Source organism: Lepisosteus platostomus, unplaced genomic scaffold (assembly GCF_059453375.1).
Source record: "Lepisosteus platostomus isolate fLepPlt1 unplaced genomic scaffold, fLepPlt1.hap1 Scaffold_59_H1, whole genome shotgun sequence".
Lineage (NCBI taxonomy): Eukaryota > Metazoa > Chordata > Actinopteri > Semionotiformes > Lepisosteidae > Lepisosteus > Lepisosteus platostomus.
This window is the reverse complement of record NW_028291675.1, coordinates 390,732-406,564: the sequence shown is the minus strand read 5'-3', so window position 1 is coordinate 406,564 and position 15,833 is coordinate 390,732. Positions and strand designations below refer to the sequence as shown.

The following is a 15,833-nucleotide window of genomic DNA, read 5'->3' as shown; positions in this document are numbered from 1 at the left end:
CGCAGCCACGCAGCTCGTGGTGTCCTAACCCTCCCTATCTGATTTTGGACCAAGCACATCAGGGGAGAGCGCGAACGCAGTCCCCCACTACCAGAAATTATGCAGTCGAGATTCCCACATTTGGGGAATTTGCAGGGGTCAGCACAGCCGGAGTGCAATGGCCGAGCCTCGCCCTGGGTGAACCGATTTCGATTTTTAAGAACTTTATTTTCTTTTCACAAAAAAATACAGGAAATCACAAATCAGAAAGCTTTACATTAATATACATACTTAAAACAGTATATATGATCACATCTCATTACATTTTGACACGGTAACAGTTACATAGCAACAATTTTCTTTTTTTCTGGTGCAAATCACATTCTTTATTTAAACATGATAATGTTTTTCACAGTTTCTTGAGATATTGACCTATGCTCTCTATTTCCCACAGATTTTCTGCTTCCTCCCTCCCTTCTCTCCACAGATCTCTGAGGTAATAGTTCTCTCGGGTGATGAACAGGGCCAGGCTACCTGCTGCCTTGACTGGGACCTCGATGCCTTTGAACAGCCCCATGTTCCTCACTCTCCACAGGGCGTCTTTCCCACTGTTCACCACAGCCCAGATCCTGTCAAACACGTCAGGAGGAAGCTTGACAGGAGAGATGCCGTATATGATGAAAGCAGCGGTCAGGGTAAATTGTGGCGAGAGAGCCTGCAACCAATCTTCAAACTGGGCCCAGAAGGCCTTAGCAAAAAAGCAGGACCACAGGAGATGGGTCACAGTCTCCTCCTCGCCGCAGCCCACCCTAACGCAGCGAGGGCTGGGGGTGAGGCCCCTACGGTACAAGAAAGTTCGTACCGGTAAGCACTGGTGGACGACACTCCAGGCTAAATCTCTGTGAATGTTGCACAGAAATTTAGAGGATGTGTGTTTCCACACCTTCCTTGTTTGGGCTGATGTTAAAATGCCCACAGGGGTCTGCCTATTGTTCTGGGGTGCTACGAAATCTTCCAGTTTTTGGACGCTGACATCTCGGAGGGGAATATGGCCAATTGGGTGAGATCTTAGAAAACTTTTAACTGTCCCATAAATTGCAGGGCATGTGTCAGAGAGTGGGACGTCCAGCTTGGGTCTGACACCCCACACTCTGAACACCTCCCTACCTACCCAGAGTCTGGAAAAATAAGTCCAGGTACGCGCTGCAGGTGCTGTTGCAAAGCCTCTCAGCACAGAGGCCAGGAAAATGCACAGCAGCTTCGTAGCAATATCTGGGACAGACTTCCCCCCTGAGGGTAGCGGCCTGTACATTATTTCCCTTCTGAGTCTTTCCTGCTTCCCACCCCATAGAAATTGAAACATCAATCTCCTCAGCACCGCCGCAACACGGTGTGGGATTGGGAAGGTAGAAGCCAGAAAATTCAAGACAGGCAAGAGCTCGGCTTTGATGACCAGCACCTTCCCTGTCATGGTGAGGTCTCGGTCCTTCCATTGCATCAGTTTTTTGTTTAAGATTGGCAATTTGTTCTGCCAATTTACTGTTCCCATCTCTTCTCCAAAATACACCCCCAGGACCTTAATTCTCTTCTCTTGCAGCCTGAGATCATGTCCTTCTTTTGGCTCCCTCCAGTTCTGATAAAAAATCTCACTCTTAGATGTGTTAATTTTTGCGGAGGAAGCCAAAGAGAACCGATCACAGCACTGCAGAGCTCTGCTAATTGAGGCATTGTCAGAGAGGAGCAGGGTGACGTCATCCATGTATAGAGATGTCTTTACCTCTCCTCCCCCACTTCCAGGCACTGGTATCCCATTAATGGCCTGATCCTGGCGCAAGGCACAGGCTAAGGGCTCCATAGCCAAAACGAATAACAAGGGGGATAATGGGCAGCCCTGCCTCACCCCTGAACAGACTTCAAAGGTGCGTGATCTATTGCCATTAACCATGACTCTGCTGTTGCTACCTGTGTACAGCAGGTTAATCCACTTTCTCATGATGGGGCCAAACTTCATGTGCTCAAGTACCGATGTTAAGTACTGCCGGTTTAGGCGGTCAAAGGCCTTTTCTAGGTCTACACCTAAAATGCACAGAGGGAGGGAGCGATCCTCAGAGTACAGACAGACATCCCTCAACAAGGCCAGGTTGTCGCTCATCAGGCGTCCTGCTATCCCACAAGTCTGTTCTTTCCCTACCAGTGAGGCCACTACATTTTGTAGGCGCAGGAAAAGGGCTTTGGACAGGATCTTAGTGTCCACGCCTAACAGGCTGAGGGGTCTCCAGTTCTTTATGTCATTTTTTGCTCCTTTCTTAAACAAGAGAGAGATAGTGCCTTCTCTTAAGGAGTCAGGCAGCAATTCTGTCTTGTAGCTTTCCTCGAATAGGAGCAGTAGCGGATCCTGAAGCAGATCCCAAAAGGTGCAATAAAATTCTTTAGGGAGCCCGTCAGCACCCGGAGTTTTCCCCTTCTGTAAGCTCTCCATAGCCTGTCTCAGCTCTTCTACTGTCAAATCCCTCTCAAGTACTTCCCTATCTTCTTCACTCAAAATGTTTTCTAGCTTTGAGGTAAAAAAATGAATATCTTCATCCTTTACCTCTGTAGAGCTGTACAGTCTTGAGTAGAAGGCCTCGGTGCAGGAGAGGATAGCACTCGGCTCTGTTCTCTCTCGTCCCTCCTCATCAACTACACTTTCCATGACAGTCTTGGAGCCTACCACTTTCCTGAAAAAGAAGCGAGTACACTTCTCATTTTCTTCCAAGAACTGCACTCTGCTTCTTAACAGCACTCCTCGACTACTTTCTTCGGCTATGCTCCGGATGTCCTTTTTTAAAAGGGCGATATCCTCGAGCACATCGAAGCCACTGTGCAGCATCGTGTAGAGACGCTGCAGCTGCCTCTGTTTCCTGGCTAGCACTCCTCTCCGTCTGGCAGCAGCCTTCCTTCCCTCAGCCATGAAAAAGGCCTTTGTCCTCACCTTCACCTCCTCCCACCACTCTCCTACTGACCCGTACAGACACTGCAAGGACAGCCACTGTGATAGTTTCTCCTTGTAGCGGGATACTACCCCCTCGTTCTCTAGCAGCTTTGTGTTGAGTTTCCAGAGGCCTGGGCCAAAGACAGTCCCGCCCTGGAGTTCCACTCTACACCCTAAAGCCTGATGATCTGAGAAGAAGACAGGCTGAAGAGTGACCCCAACAACTTTCACTCTCTCTGAGACAAAGCAATAGTCAATTCTGGAGCTGCTATTCCTCCCTGACCATGTATATCCTGCTGTTGTGGGATATATACATCTATATGTGTCTGAGAGTTTAAAGTCTTGAACTAAGTTTTGCAGGGCCAGTGAGCTGGAATCCAATTTTATCGGCGAGCTAGACTGCCTGTCTGTGTGCTCTAAGATACAATTAAAATCCCCTCCCACTATCACGTCTGTGCTGCATAACAATAGGGGGGAGAGTGCCTTGAGTAGCTCCACCCTTCCTCCTACGTCAGTAGGGCAATACACATTGATTAGCCGCAGGTTAACGGTCCCCCATTCCACATCCACACACAGCAACCTGCCATCTATGACCCTCTGAATACTTTTCAATTTGAATGCCCATCCTTTGAAAAGAATGGCCACGCCAGAGGCTCTGTTGTTATTGTCCCCTGACCAAACAGAAGGCCCTTTATCCCACCTATCTTCAAAACTTTTATACCTCTCTTGATAGGCTAAAGCACACTCCTGCAACATCAACACATCTCCCTCTCTCTGCTGGAGGTAATCAAAGACAGACTGGCATTTAACTCTGTCATTGATACCTCTTGTGTTAAGAGAAATTATGTTAAGAGCCATATTACATAAGAAAGTGGAACCAGTCTTTACAAAACACATTTCTCTTCGGTCTCACCTGTTACCTTTTTCTTTTTCTTTTTCTTCTTACCAATTTCCTGCCAGTCATCCTCTGAATGAGCCTTCATCAGGGTGGCAGCAGTAAAAGCGTTCACAGAGTCCATTTCAAGGAAGGGGGTAGAGGGAGGGGTGGAGAGGTTCCAGCTGTCCCCATCGCCATGCTCTCCTTCCTCCTCGCTCGGGGAGAAAACAGAGTCATTTTTCCTTTTCCTCAAGTCCAGCTCCTGGGAGCACTGAGGGGAAAGGGGTGCAGCCGATGCACCAGTCTCCTCTTCCCCCTCACCCACCAGCTGCTGCAGATCCTCCGTGATGGACTGGATGGAGGAGAGGAGGGCATCTGTAGCACTTGCAGAGTCTGAGAAAAGCAGCTCCGCTGAATCCTGGGTATCCTCGCTGGACCCGCTCCACCGGGGGGCCCCACACTGGCCCTCGTTCTGAGGAGCAGGAGTGGGGGAGGGGTCCTCGCTGTTCTCGGGGGTTTTCAAACCCTCGTGCTTGTCTGGTGCAGTCTGCGGTTGTGGGGGCGTAGTGGATTTCTCTTCCACCAGCCCCGGAGCCACAGCAGGACTGATCCTGGCTGGAGGCTGAGAGTCTTTGTCCAACAAGGGTTCTTTGTTTGACTTGTTGTTTGCTTTGGATTTTCGGGCCGGTTTGGCTGAAACAAGCACTGCCTCATCCTTTCTCATTTTGAGTTTATTGGCGTAGGCGTTTGGGCAGTTCTTAAAAACGTGTCCTTCCGAGCCACATAAATTGCACTTTGGCAGCATTGAACAGTCAGAGGCTAAATGTCCCTGTTTGCCACAGGTCTTGCAGCATTTCACAGTGCAGGACGATGCCAGGTGTCCCACAGCACCACAGCGCCGACACACCTTTGGTTGTCCCACATAAAACACATAGCCATTGCAGGCGCCCAGCCGGATTGTAGAGGGCAGGTGCCTTAAGCCTCCATTTACGCTGTCCGGTAGCAAGCGAACCTCGAATTTCCTTGCTCCTGTTTTTATACCATCAACATCTCTAACCTCAGTTCCATGGTGGACGGTGCAGTACTGGTTAAGCCAGGTGTGAATGTCCTCCGTCTTTGCCAGTTCCGAGAACATAACAACGTGCACCGTTTTCCTCTCTCTCTGTGTCAGAGGCTGCAAGTTGATCTTCTCAAGTGCAGGAACTTTGCCTCTTTTTGCCTCAAACACATCCACGCATTGTTCAAACAGAGGATAGGTAGCAAATACAACCTCAAATGCTTTCTGACCTGGGAGAGCGAAGATGAAATCCAAGTGCCGAGGTTCAAAGCCAAGTTCCTTCTGTAACACTTTTCTGCTGAACTGCATACGATCCATGAAGAGGTCATCCAAGAGCTCAAAACGTACAGCATTCTTACGGGATCCAAAGGTTGCCATTTCAAAAACCGCAAATCGAACACTTCTTCCAACAAAAGAAAAACAATCCAACTACTCCACCTACAGGCTGATCAAGGTATCTCCCCTGCCAGGTAAGTATGAATTAAACAGGCCCCTGCAAGCGGCCCGCACCCACAGCACAAATCGCGCAGCCTAGGCCACCTCCTCGCCCCGCACGCCACCGCCTCCTGCTGGGCCCACTCTTTCACACACTCACACGCCACACTAACACTCAAAAGTGTGGGCAAAACGAGAAAACGAGCGCGCCGTTTCCTACACATCTGCAGTCGCCGTTGCGCATTCGCAGCATGTCCCGGGATGCAATTCAGCCTCATTTGCATAACTCCAGACCGGCAGATCGCCACGCAAGTTCGCGACGTGCGCCTGCCACACACCGAACAAACCTTTTCAGCAATTTCCAAAAAAAGGGCCTGCTCGCCTGCCCACAAGGCTCCGTCTCTTACCTGCTCTCCAGAGCCTGCTGCCTTCTGTGCTTTTCTCTCGGCACCGCTGCAGTGCACACAACTCCTGCAGCGGGAGGGGGGGAGAAAGTTCCCACGCTCCGCCGCAGGGAAGGCTCGCTCCGTGCGCACACGTCCTTTCGATGCCAGTCCAACAAGTGCTCCGCATTAGCTGCGTCGGGGCTCCGGCGTGTCGCACCTCACCTCACCTCGCCCTACCCCCTCCTTGAATGTCTGCCGCTGGGCATGCCCCGCTCTCCTCCGCCTTATCTTATCGCGTGTGAGCACCGACAATGGCCACAATGCCGGGGAATGGCACCTGTAAAGTGTTAATTGGGGCACAGGAACAGCCCGTCTCGTCTCGGGGGGGCCGGCTTCAGAGACAATACAGCAAACACAGCGGGGCGGGGGAAGAAGACGACACCACACATGCGGGTACATTCAGCTCCGGCGGGAACGAGACATTTGTCGGTCTTTTCAAGTGCCGAGAGCCGAGCAATCCTTCACTTGTATCGTTTCTCCCCGGTGACTAGATCTGGCCCTGCGACTCTCGACTGGGCTCACCCCCGGGGCAGCCCAGCAGGTGTGAGCCTGGCCGGCACCCGGATAGGAGATTCCACCCCGGAAAAGCTCCGGTTGCTGCTGCTCCTGCAAGAGGTGTGACTGGGACCAGTAGGGAGCGCTCACCCTGCGGGCTGTGTGGCTCTCTTACGCCCCAGCCTCCTGATGGCGACACTCTGCTGCACAAACAGGCGCCGTCCTTCGGGGGAGGCGTCAAACCGAGGTCCCGACCCTCCTTGGCCATTAGGAAACCCCAGGGCGTCTCTCAAAAAGAGACGCCGTGGGTGTCCCTCTGGTGTTAGTGCTCCCCTTTACCCATCAGTCGGGGTCTCCTCCTAATCCCCGTCTCACCTGTAACAATCAATGACGAGGCCCCCCTGTCCGTGAGATTTAGTACTCGCGCAAGAGACCGAGGGCAGAGCGCGAACGCGGTCCCCCGCCCCCCACAAAGTGCGCGCTCCGGGTTCCCTCTCGGGGCCCTGCAACACAGCGGAAGGGCAGCGAGAAGGAGCCTCTTGCTCTGACGCCGCAAGGCCACAAGAGGGCGGAGGCGCCGCGCGCCCGGCCGACGTGTTGGACCGGTGCGCTTTACGTGCTGAAATAAACACGCGAAAGCCCCGAAATGTTTCCAGAGTGCTGTGCACTGGAGGTTTTTGTCTGGTGAAGACTTGCCTGGTGCTCCTCCGTGCAGATTGTTTGTCCTCCTCCAGTGCGGGACGAGTCAACACAAGGGAGCGCATTCGCCAACATCCAGGCACGCAATGCGATTTGGAAAGCAGCTCCTTTCCAAAGAGTTGCACACGAACGATCCTTCAGTCCCGCTCGGGGGGCACGGAACCCCCGCCACACACAGCTTCAAGTAGCGAGTCAGGCGCCGGGGCTTTCGCTTTCAGCCACACCACCCTGAACACGCCCGATCTTGTCTGATCTCGGAAGCGAAGCAGCGTCGGGCCTGGTTAGTACTTGGATGGGAGACTGCCTGGGAATACCAGGTGCTGTAAGCTTTTGCTCTCCCGGCCAGCAGGGGTCGCCGTTGGTGCCGTAGGCTTTGGGAGGAAAACCTGCAGGATGGAAAGGTGATCTATAGCCTCATCTCTAGAGATGTTTTGTTGCTGTGGCATGTGTGTGACCCATATTCCAAAAAAAAAACCCGTCTGTAAAACGAATATCGAAGCTGCCTCTAAATCTGCAAATGAAGATGAGTCGATAAACCACTCGTTTTTCGTATAACTAGACATATATTCATTTGTTACCGATTTCATTCATTGAGCACGGATACAATAGAGGTACAGCCATTCACTGTTTGACATGTCTGCACTGGTACAGAACCGAGCAATCAGAAAACGGGTGAAACTGTCTTTAGACTCAGCATACAGTACCGAGGCCCCCCATGACCAAATAAAGGCTAACCTCGATAATCAGCCTAAAGAACGCAGACTACAGCAAAACGACTGACTTTGAAAAGGGAATGAACGTCCGGAAGGAGTAGTGGAACTAGCTTGAGATGCTTCTCCGGACCCCTAACTAAAAGCCAGCGAGAACCAGCAGCGGCGTCCACTCCTGTCGAACCGGGATCCTTCCGCAGCCACGCAGCTCGTGGTGTCCTAACCTTCCTGTATCTGATTTTGGACCAAGCACATCAGGGGAGAGCGCGAACGCAGTCCCCCACTACCAGAAATTATGCAGTCGAGATTCCCACATTTGGGGAATTCGCAGGGGTCAGCACAGCCGGAGTGCAATGGCCGAGCCTCGCCCTGGGTGTACCTCCTTCTTGATCAAGGTATCTCCCCTGCCAGGTAAGTATGAGTTAAACAGGCCCCTGCAAGCGGCCCGCACCCACAGCACAAATCGCGCAGCCTAGGCCACCTCCTCGCCCCGCACGCCACCGCCTCCTGCTGGGCCCACTCTTTCACACACTCACACGCCACACTAACACTCAAAAGTGTGGGCAAAACGAGAAAACGAGCGCGCCGTTTCCTACACATCTGCAGTCGCCGTTGCGCATTCGCAGCATGTCCCGGGATGCAATTTGGCCTCATTTGCATAACTCCAGACCGGCAGATCGCCACGCAAGCTCGCGACGTGCGCCTGCCACACACCGAACAAACCTTTTCAGCAATTTCCAAAAAACGGGCCTGCTCGCCTGCCCACAAGGCTCCGTCTCTTACCTGTTCTCCAGAGCCTGCTGCCTTCTGTGCTTTTCTCTCGGCACCGCTGCAGTGCACACAACTCCTGCAGCGGGAGGGGGGGAGAAAGTTCCCGCTCTCCGCCGCAGGGAAGGCTCGCTCCGTGCGCACACGTCCTTTCGATGCCAGTCCAACAAGTGCTCCGCATTAGCTGCGTCGGGGCTCCGGCGTGTCGCACCTCACCTCACCTCGCACTGCCCCCTCCTTGAATGTCTGCCGCTGGGCATGCCCCGCTCTCCTCCGCCTTATCTTATCGCGTGTGAGCACCGACAATGGCCACAATGCCGGGGAATGGCACCTGTAAAGTGTTAATTGGGGCACAGGAACAGCCCGTCTCGTCTCGGGGGGGCCGGCTTCAGAGACAATACAGCAAACACAGCGGGGCGGGGGAAGAAGACGACACCACACATGCGGGTACATTCAGCTCCGGCGGGAACGAGACATTTGTCGGTCTTTTCAAGTGCCGAGAGCCGAGCAATCCTTCACTTGTATCATTTCTCCCCGGTGACTAGATCTGGCCCTGCGACTCTCGACTGGGCTCACCCCCGGGGCAGCCCAGCAGGTGTGAGCCTGGCCGGCACCCGGATGGGAGATTCCACCCCGGAAAAGCTCCGGTTGCTGCTGCTCCTGCAAGAGGTGTGACTGGGACCAGTAGGGAGTGCTCACCCTGCGGGCTGTGTGGCTCTCTTACGCCCCAGCCTCCTGATGGCGACACTCTGCTGCACAAACAGGCGCCGTCCTTCGGGGGAGGCGTCAAACCGAGGTCCCGACCCTCCTTGGCCATTAGGAAACCCCAGGGCGTCTCTCAAAAAGAGACGCCGGGGGTGTCCCTCTGGTGTTAGTGCTCCCCTTTACCCATCAGTCGGGGTCTCCTCCTAATCCCCGTCTCACCTGTAACAATCAATGACGAGGCCCCCCTGTCCGTGAGATTTAGTACTCGCGCAAGAGACCGGGGGCAGAGCGCGAACGCGGTCCCCCGCCCCCCACAAAGTGCGCGCTCCGGGTTCCCTCTCGGGGCCCTGCAACACAGCGGAAGGGCAGCGAGAAGGAGCCTCTTGCTCTGACGCCGCAAGGCCACAAGAGGGCGGAGGCGCCGCGCGCCCGGCCGACGTGTTGGACCGGTGCGCTTTACGTGCTGAAATAAACACGCGAAAGCCCCGAAATGTTTCCAGAGTGCTGTGCACTGGAGGTTTTTGTCTGGTGAAGACTTGCCTGGTGCTCCTCCGTGCAGATTGTTTGTCCTCCTCCAGTGCGGGACGAGCCAACACAAGGTAGCGCATTCGCCAACATCCAGGCATGCAATGCGATTTGGAAAGCAGCTCCTTTCCAAAGAGTTGCACACGAACGATCCTTCAGTCCCGCTCGGGGGGCACGGAACCCCCGCCACACACAGCTTCAAGTAGCGAGTCAGGCGCCGGGGCTTTCGCTTATGGCCACACCACCCTGAACACGCCCGATCTCGTCTGATCTCGGAAGCTAAGCAGTGTCGGGCCTGGTTAGTACTTGGATGGGAGACTGCCTGGGAATACCAGGTGCTGTAAGCTTTTGCTCTCCCGGCCAGCAGGGGTCGCCGTTGGTGCCGTAGGCTTTGGGAGGAAAACCTGCAGGATGGAAAGGTGATCTATAGCCTCATCTCTAGAGATGTTTTGTTGCTGTGGCATGTGTGTGACCCATATTCCAAAAAAAAAACCCGTCTGTAAAACGAATATCGAAGCTGCCTCTAAATCTGCAAATGAAGATGAGTCGATAAACCACTCGTTTTTCGTATAACTAGACATATATTCATTTGTTACCGATTTCATTCATTGAGCACGGATACAATAGAGGTACAGCCATTCACTGTTTGACATGTCTGCACTGGTACAGAACCGAGCAATCAGAAAACGGGTGAAACTGTCTTTAGACTCAGCATACAGTACCGAGGCCCCCCATGACCAAATAAAGGCTAACCTCGATAATCAGCCTAAAGAACGCAGACTACAGCAAAACGACTGACTTTGAAAAGGGAATGAACGTCCGGAAGGAGTAGTGGAACTAGCTTGAGATGCTTCTCCGGACCCCTAACTAAAAGCCAGCGAGAACCAGCAGCGGCGTCCACTCCTGTCGAACCGGGATCCTTCCGCAGCCACGCAGCTCGTGGTGTCCTAACCCTCCCGTATCTGATTTTGGACCAAGCACATCAGGGGAGAGCGCGAACGCAGTCCCCCACTTCTAGAAATTATGCAGTCGAGATTCCCACATTTGGGGAATTCGCAGGGGTCAACACAGCCGGAGTGCAATGGCCGAGCCTCGCCCTGGGTGAACCTCCTTCTTGATCAAGGTATCTCCCCTGCCAGGTAAGTATGAGTTAAACAGGCCCCTGCAAGCGGCCCGCACCCACAGCACAAATCGCGCAGCCTAGGCCACCTCCTCGCCCCGCACGCCACCGCCTCCTGCTGGGCCCACTCTTTCACACACTCACACGCCACACTAACACTCAAAAGTGTGGGCAAAACGAGAAAACGAGCGCGCCGTTTCCTACACATCTGCAGTCGCCGTTGCGCATTCGCAGCATGTCCCGGGATGCAATTCGGCCTCATTTGCATAACTCCAGACCGGCAGATCGCCACGCAAGCTCGCGACGTGCGCCTGCCACACACCGAACAAACCTTTTCAGCAATTTCCAAAAAACGGGCCTGCTCGCCTGCCCACAAGGCTCCGTCTCTTACCTGCTCTCCAGAGCCTGCTGCCTTCTGTGCTTTTCTCTCGGCACCGCTGCAGTGCACACAACTCCTGCAGCGGGAGGGGGGGAGAAAGTTCCCGCGCTCCGCCGCAGGGAAGGCTCGCTCCGTGCGCACACGTCCTTTCGATGCCAGTCCAACAAGTGCTCCGCATTAGCTGCGTCGGGGCTCCGGCGTGTCGCACCTCACCTCACCTCGCACTGCCCCCTCCTTGAATGTCTGCCGCTGGGCATGCCCCGCTCTCCTCCGCCTTATCTTATCGCGTGTGAGCACCGACAATGGCCACAATGCCGGGGAATGGCACCTGTAAAGTGTTAATTGGGGCACAGGAACAGCCCGTCTCGTCTCGGGGGGGCCGGCTTCAGAGACAATACAGCAAACACAGCGGGGCGGGGGAAGAAGACGACACCACACATGCGGGTACATTCAGCTCCGGCGGGAACGAGACATTTGTCGGTCTTTTCAAGTGCCGAGAGCCGAGCAATCCTTCACTTGTATCGTTTGTCCCCGGTGACTAGATCTGGCCCTGCGACTCTCGACTGGGCTCACCCCCGGGGCAGCCCAGCAGGTGTGAGCCTGGCCGGCACCCGGATGGGAGATTCCACCCCGGAAAAGCTCCGGTTGCTGCTGCTCCTGCAAGAGGTGTGACTGGGACCAGTAGGGAGCGCTCACCCTGCGGGCTGTGTGGCTCTCTTACGCCCCAGCCTCCTGATGGCGACACTCTGCTGCACAAACAGGCGCCGTCCTTCGGGGGAGGCGTCAAACCGAGGTCCCGACCCTCCTTGGCCATTAGGAAACCCCAGGGCGTCTCTCAAAAAGAGACGCCGTGGGTGTCCCTCTGGTGTTAGTGCTCCCCTTTACCCATCAGTCGGGGTCTCCTCCTAATCCCCGTCTCACCTGTAACAATCAATGACGAGGCCCCCCTGTCCGTGAGATTTAGTACTCGCGCAAGAGACCGGGGGCAGAGCGCGAACACGGTCCCCCGCCCCCCACAAAGTGCGCGCTCCGGGTTCCCTCTCGGGGCCCTGCAACACAGCGGAAGGGCAGCGAGAAGGAGCCTCTTGCTCTGACGCCGCAAGGCCACAAGAGGGCGGAGGCGCCGTGCGCCCGGCCGACGTGTTGGACCGGTGCGCTTTACGTGCTGAAATAAACACGCGAAAGCCCCGAAATGTTTCCAGAGTGCTGTGCACTGGAGGTTTTTGTCTGGTGAAGACTTGCCTGGTGCTCCTCCGTGCAGATTGTTTGTCCTCCTCCAGTGCGGGACGAGCCAACACAAGGGAGCGCATTCGCCAACATCCAGGCACGCAATGCGATTTGGAAAGCAGCTCCTTTCCAAAGAGTGGCACACGAACGATCCTTCAGTCCCGCTCGGGGAGCACGGAACCCCCGCCACACACAGCTTCAAGTAGCGAGTCAGGCGACGGGGCTTTTGCTTACGGCCACACCACCCTGAACACGCCCGATCTCGTCTGATCTCGGAAGCTAAGCAGCGTCGGGCCTGGTTAGTACTTGGATGGGAGACTGCCTGGGAATACCAGGTGCTGTAAGCTTTTGCTCTCCCGGCCAGCAGGGGTCGCCGTTGGTGCCGTAGGCTTTGGGAGGAAAACCTGCAGGATGGAAAGGTGATCTATAGCCTCATCTCTAGAGATGTTTTGTTGCTGTGGCATGTGTGTGACCCATATTCCAAAAAAAAAACCCGTCTGTAAAACGAATATCGAAGCTGCCTCTAAATCTGCAAATGAAGATGAGTCGATAAACCACTCGTTTTTCGTATAACTAGACATATATTCATTTGTTACCGATTTCATTCATTGAGCACGGATACAATAGAGGTACAGCCATTCACTGTTTGACATGTCTGCACTGGTACAGAACCGAGCAATCAGAAAACGGGTGAAACTGTCTTTAGACTCAGCATACAGTACCGAGGCCCCCCATGACCAAATAAAGGCTAACCTCGATAATCAGCCTAAAGAACGCAGACTACAGCAAAACGACTGACTTTGAAAAGGGAATGAACGTCCGGAAGGAGTAGTGGAACTAGCTTGAGATGCTTCTCCGGACCCCTAACTAAAAGCCAGCGAGAACCAGCAGCGGCGTCCACTCCTGTCGAACCAGGATCCTTCCGCAGCCACGCAGCTCGTGGTGTCCTAACCTTCCTGTATCTGATTTTGGACCAAGCACATCAGGGGAGAGCGCGAACGCAGTCCCCCACTACCAGAAATTATGCAGTCGAGATTCCCACATTTGGGGAATTCGCAGGGGTCAGCACAGCCGGAGTGCAATGGCCGAGCCTCGCCCTGGGTGAACCGATTTCGATTTTTAAGAACTTTATTTTCTTTTCACAAAAAAATACAGGACATCACAAATCAGAAAGCTTTACATTCATATACATACTTAAAACAGTATATATGATCACATCTCATTACATTTTGACATGGTAACAGTTACATAGCAACAATTTTCTTTTTTTCTGGTGCAAATCACATTCTTTACTTAAACTTGATAATGTTTTTCACAGTTTCTTGAGATATTGACCTATGCTCTCTATTTCCCACAGATTTTCTGCTTCCTCCCTCCCTTCTCTCCACAGATCTCTGAGGTAATAGTTCTCTCGGGTGATGAACAGGGCCAGGCTACCTGCTGCCTTGACTGGGATCTCGATGCCTTTGAACAGCCCCATGTTCCTCACTCTCCACAGGGCAACTTTCCCACTGTTCACCACGGCCCAGATCCTGTCAAACACGTCAGGAGGAAGTTTGACAGGAGAGATGCCGTATATGACGAAAGCAGCGGTCAGGGTAAATTGGGGCGAGAGAGCCAGCAACCAATCTTCAAACTGTGCCCAGAAGGCCTTAGCAAAAAAGCAGGACCACAGGAGATGGGATACAGTCTCCTCCTCGCCGCAGCCCACCCTAACGCAGTGAGGGCTGGGGGTGAGGCCCCTACGGTACAAGAAAGTTCGTACCGGTAAGCACTGGTGGACGACACTCCAGGCTAAATCTCTGTGAATGTTGCACAGAAACTTAGAGGATGTGTGTTTCCACACCTTCCTTGTTTGGGCTGATGTTAAAATGCCCACATGGGTCTGCCTATTGTTCTGGGGTGCAACGAAATCTTCCAGTTTTTGGACGCTGACATCTCGGAGGGGAATATGGCCAATTGGGTGAGATCTTAGAAAACTTTTAACTGTCCCATAAATTGCAGGGCATGTGTCAGAGAGTGGGACGTCCAGCTTGGGTCTGACACCCCACACTCTGAACACCTCCCTACCTACCCAGAGCCTGGAAAAATAAGTCCAGGTACGCGCTGCAGGTGCTGTTGCAAAGCCTCTCAGCACAGAGGCCAGGAAAATGCACAGCAGCTTCGTAGCAATATCTGGGACAGACTTCCCCCCTGAGGGTAGCGGCCTGTACATTATTTCCCTTCTGAGTCTTTCCTGCTTCCCACCCCATAGAAATTGAAACATCAATCTCCTCAGCACCGCCGCAACACGGTGTGGGATTGGGAAGGTAGAAGCCAGAAAAATCAAGACAGGCAAGAGCTCGGCTTTGATGACCAGCACCTTCCCTGTCATGGTGAGGTCTCGGTCCTTCCATTGCATCAGTTTTTTGTTTAAGATTGGCAATTTGTTCTGCCAATTTACTGTTCCCATCTCTTCTCCAAAATACACCCCCAGGACCTTAATTCTCTTCTCTTGCAGCCTGAGATCATGTCCTTCTTTTGGCTCCCTCCAGTTCTGATAAAAAATCTCACTCTTAGATTTGTTAATTTTTGCGGAGGAAGCCAAAGAGAAACGATCACAGCACTGCAGAGCTCTGCTAATTGAGGCATTGTCAGAGAGGAGCAGGGTGACGTCATCCATGTATAGAGATGTCTTTACCTCTCCTCCCCCACTTCCAGGCACTGGTATCCCATTAATGGCCTGATCCTGGCGCAAGGCACAGGCTAAGGGCTCCATAGCCAAAACGCATAACAAGGGGGATAATGGGCAGCCCTGCCTCACCCCTGAACAGACTTCAAAGGGGCGTGATCTATTGCCATTAACCATGACTCTGCTGTTGCTACCTGTGTACAGCAGGTTAATCCACTTTCTCATGATGGGGCCAAACTTCATGTGCTCAAGTCCCGATGTTAAGTACTGCCGGTTTAGGCGGTCAAAGGCCTTTTCTAGGTCTACACCTAAAATGCAAAGAGGGAGGGAGCGATCCTCAGAGTACAGACAGACATCCCTCAACAAGGCCAGGTTGTCGCTCATCAGGCGTCCTGCTATCCCACAAGTCTGTTCTTTCCCTACCAGTGAGGCCACTACATTTTGTAGGTGCAGGAAAAGGGCTTTGGACAGGATCTTAGTGTCCACGCCTAACAGGCTGAGGGGTCTCCAGTTCTTTATGTCATTTTTTGCTCCTTTCTTAAACAAGAGAGAGATAGTGCCTTCTCTTAAGGAGTCAGGCAGCAATTCTGTCTTATATCTTTCCTCGAATAGGACCAGTAGCGGATCCTGAAGCAGATCCCAAAAGGTGCAATAAAATTCTTTAGGGAGCCCGTCAGCACCTGGAGTTTTCCCCTTCTGTAAGCTCTCCATAGCCTGTCTCAGCTCTTCTACTGTCAAATCCCTCTCAAGTACTTCCCTATCTTCTTCA

General features: G+C 53.3%; 6 non-coding genes and 1 pseudogene across 6 annotated transcripts; 3 read left to right on the top strand and 4 right to left on the bottom strand.

The window, feature by feature from the left end:
* Positions 1-59: 59 nt before the first annotated feature.
* Positions 60-229, bottom strand: LOC148632859 (U1 spliceosomal RNA). Its single transcript, XR_015934194.1, has one exon. It is a non-coding gene; the product is annotated as a U1 spliceosomal RNA (small nuclear RNA).
* Positions 230-7,169: 6,940 nt separating this feature from the next.
* LOC148632858 (5S ribosomal RNA) lies at positions 7,170-7,288 on the top strand (annotated as a pseudogene).
* A 636-nt stretch (positions 7,289-7,924) lies between these two features.
* On the bottom strand, positions 7,925-8,088 carry LOC148632857 (U1 spliceosomal RNA). Its single transcript, XR_015934186.1, has one exon. It is a non-coding gene; the product is annotated as a U1 spliceosomal RNA (small nuclear RNA).
* A 1,807-nt stretch (positions 8,089-9,895) lies between these two features.
* On the top strand, positions 9,896-10,014 carry LOC148632856 (5S ribosomal RNA). Its single transcript, XR_015934200.1, has one exon. It is a non-coding gene; the product is annotated as a 5S ribosomal RNA (ribosomal RNA).
* Positions 10,015-10,650: 636 nt separating this feature from the next.
* On the bottom strand, positions 10,651-10,814 carry LOC148632855 (U1 spliceosomal RNA). Its single transcript, XR_015934188.1, has one exon. It is a non-coding gene; the product is annotated as a U1 spliceosomal RNA (small nuclear RNA).
* Positions 10,815-12,621: 1,807 nt separating this feature from the next.
* On the top strand, positions 12,622-12,740 carry LOC148632854 (5S ribosomal RNA). Its single transcript, XR_015934196.1, has one exon. It is a non-coding gene; the product is annotated as a 5S ribosomal RNA (ribosomal RNA).
* A 636-nt stretch (positions 12,741-13,376) lies between these two features.
* On the bottom strand, positions 13,377-13,546 carry LOC148632853 (U1 spliceosomal RNA). The gene has a single exon (XR_015934191.1). It is a non-coding gene; the product is annotated as a U1 spliceosomal RNA (small nuclear RNA).
* Between the last annotated feature and the right edge of the window lie 2,287 nt (positions 13,547-15,833).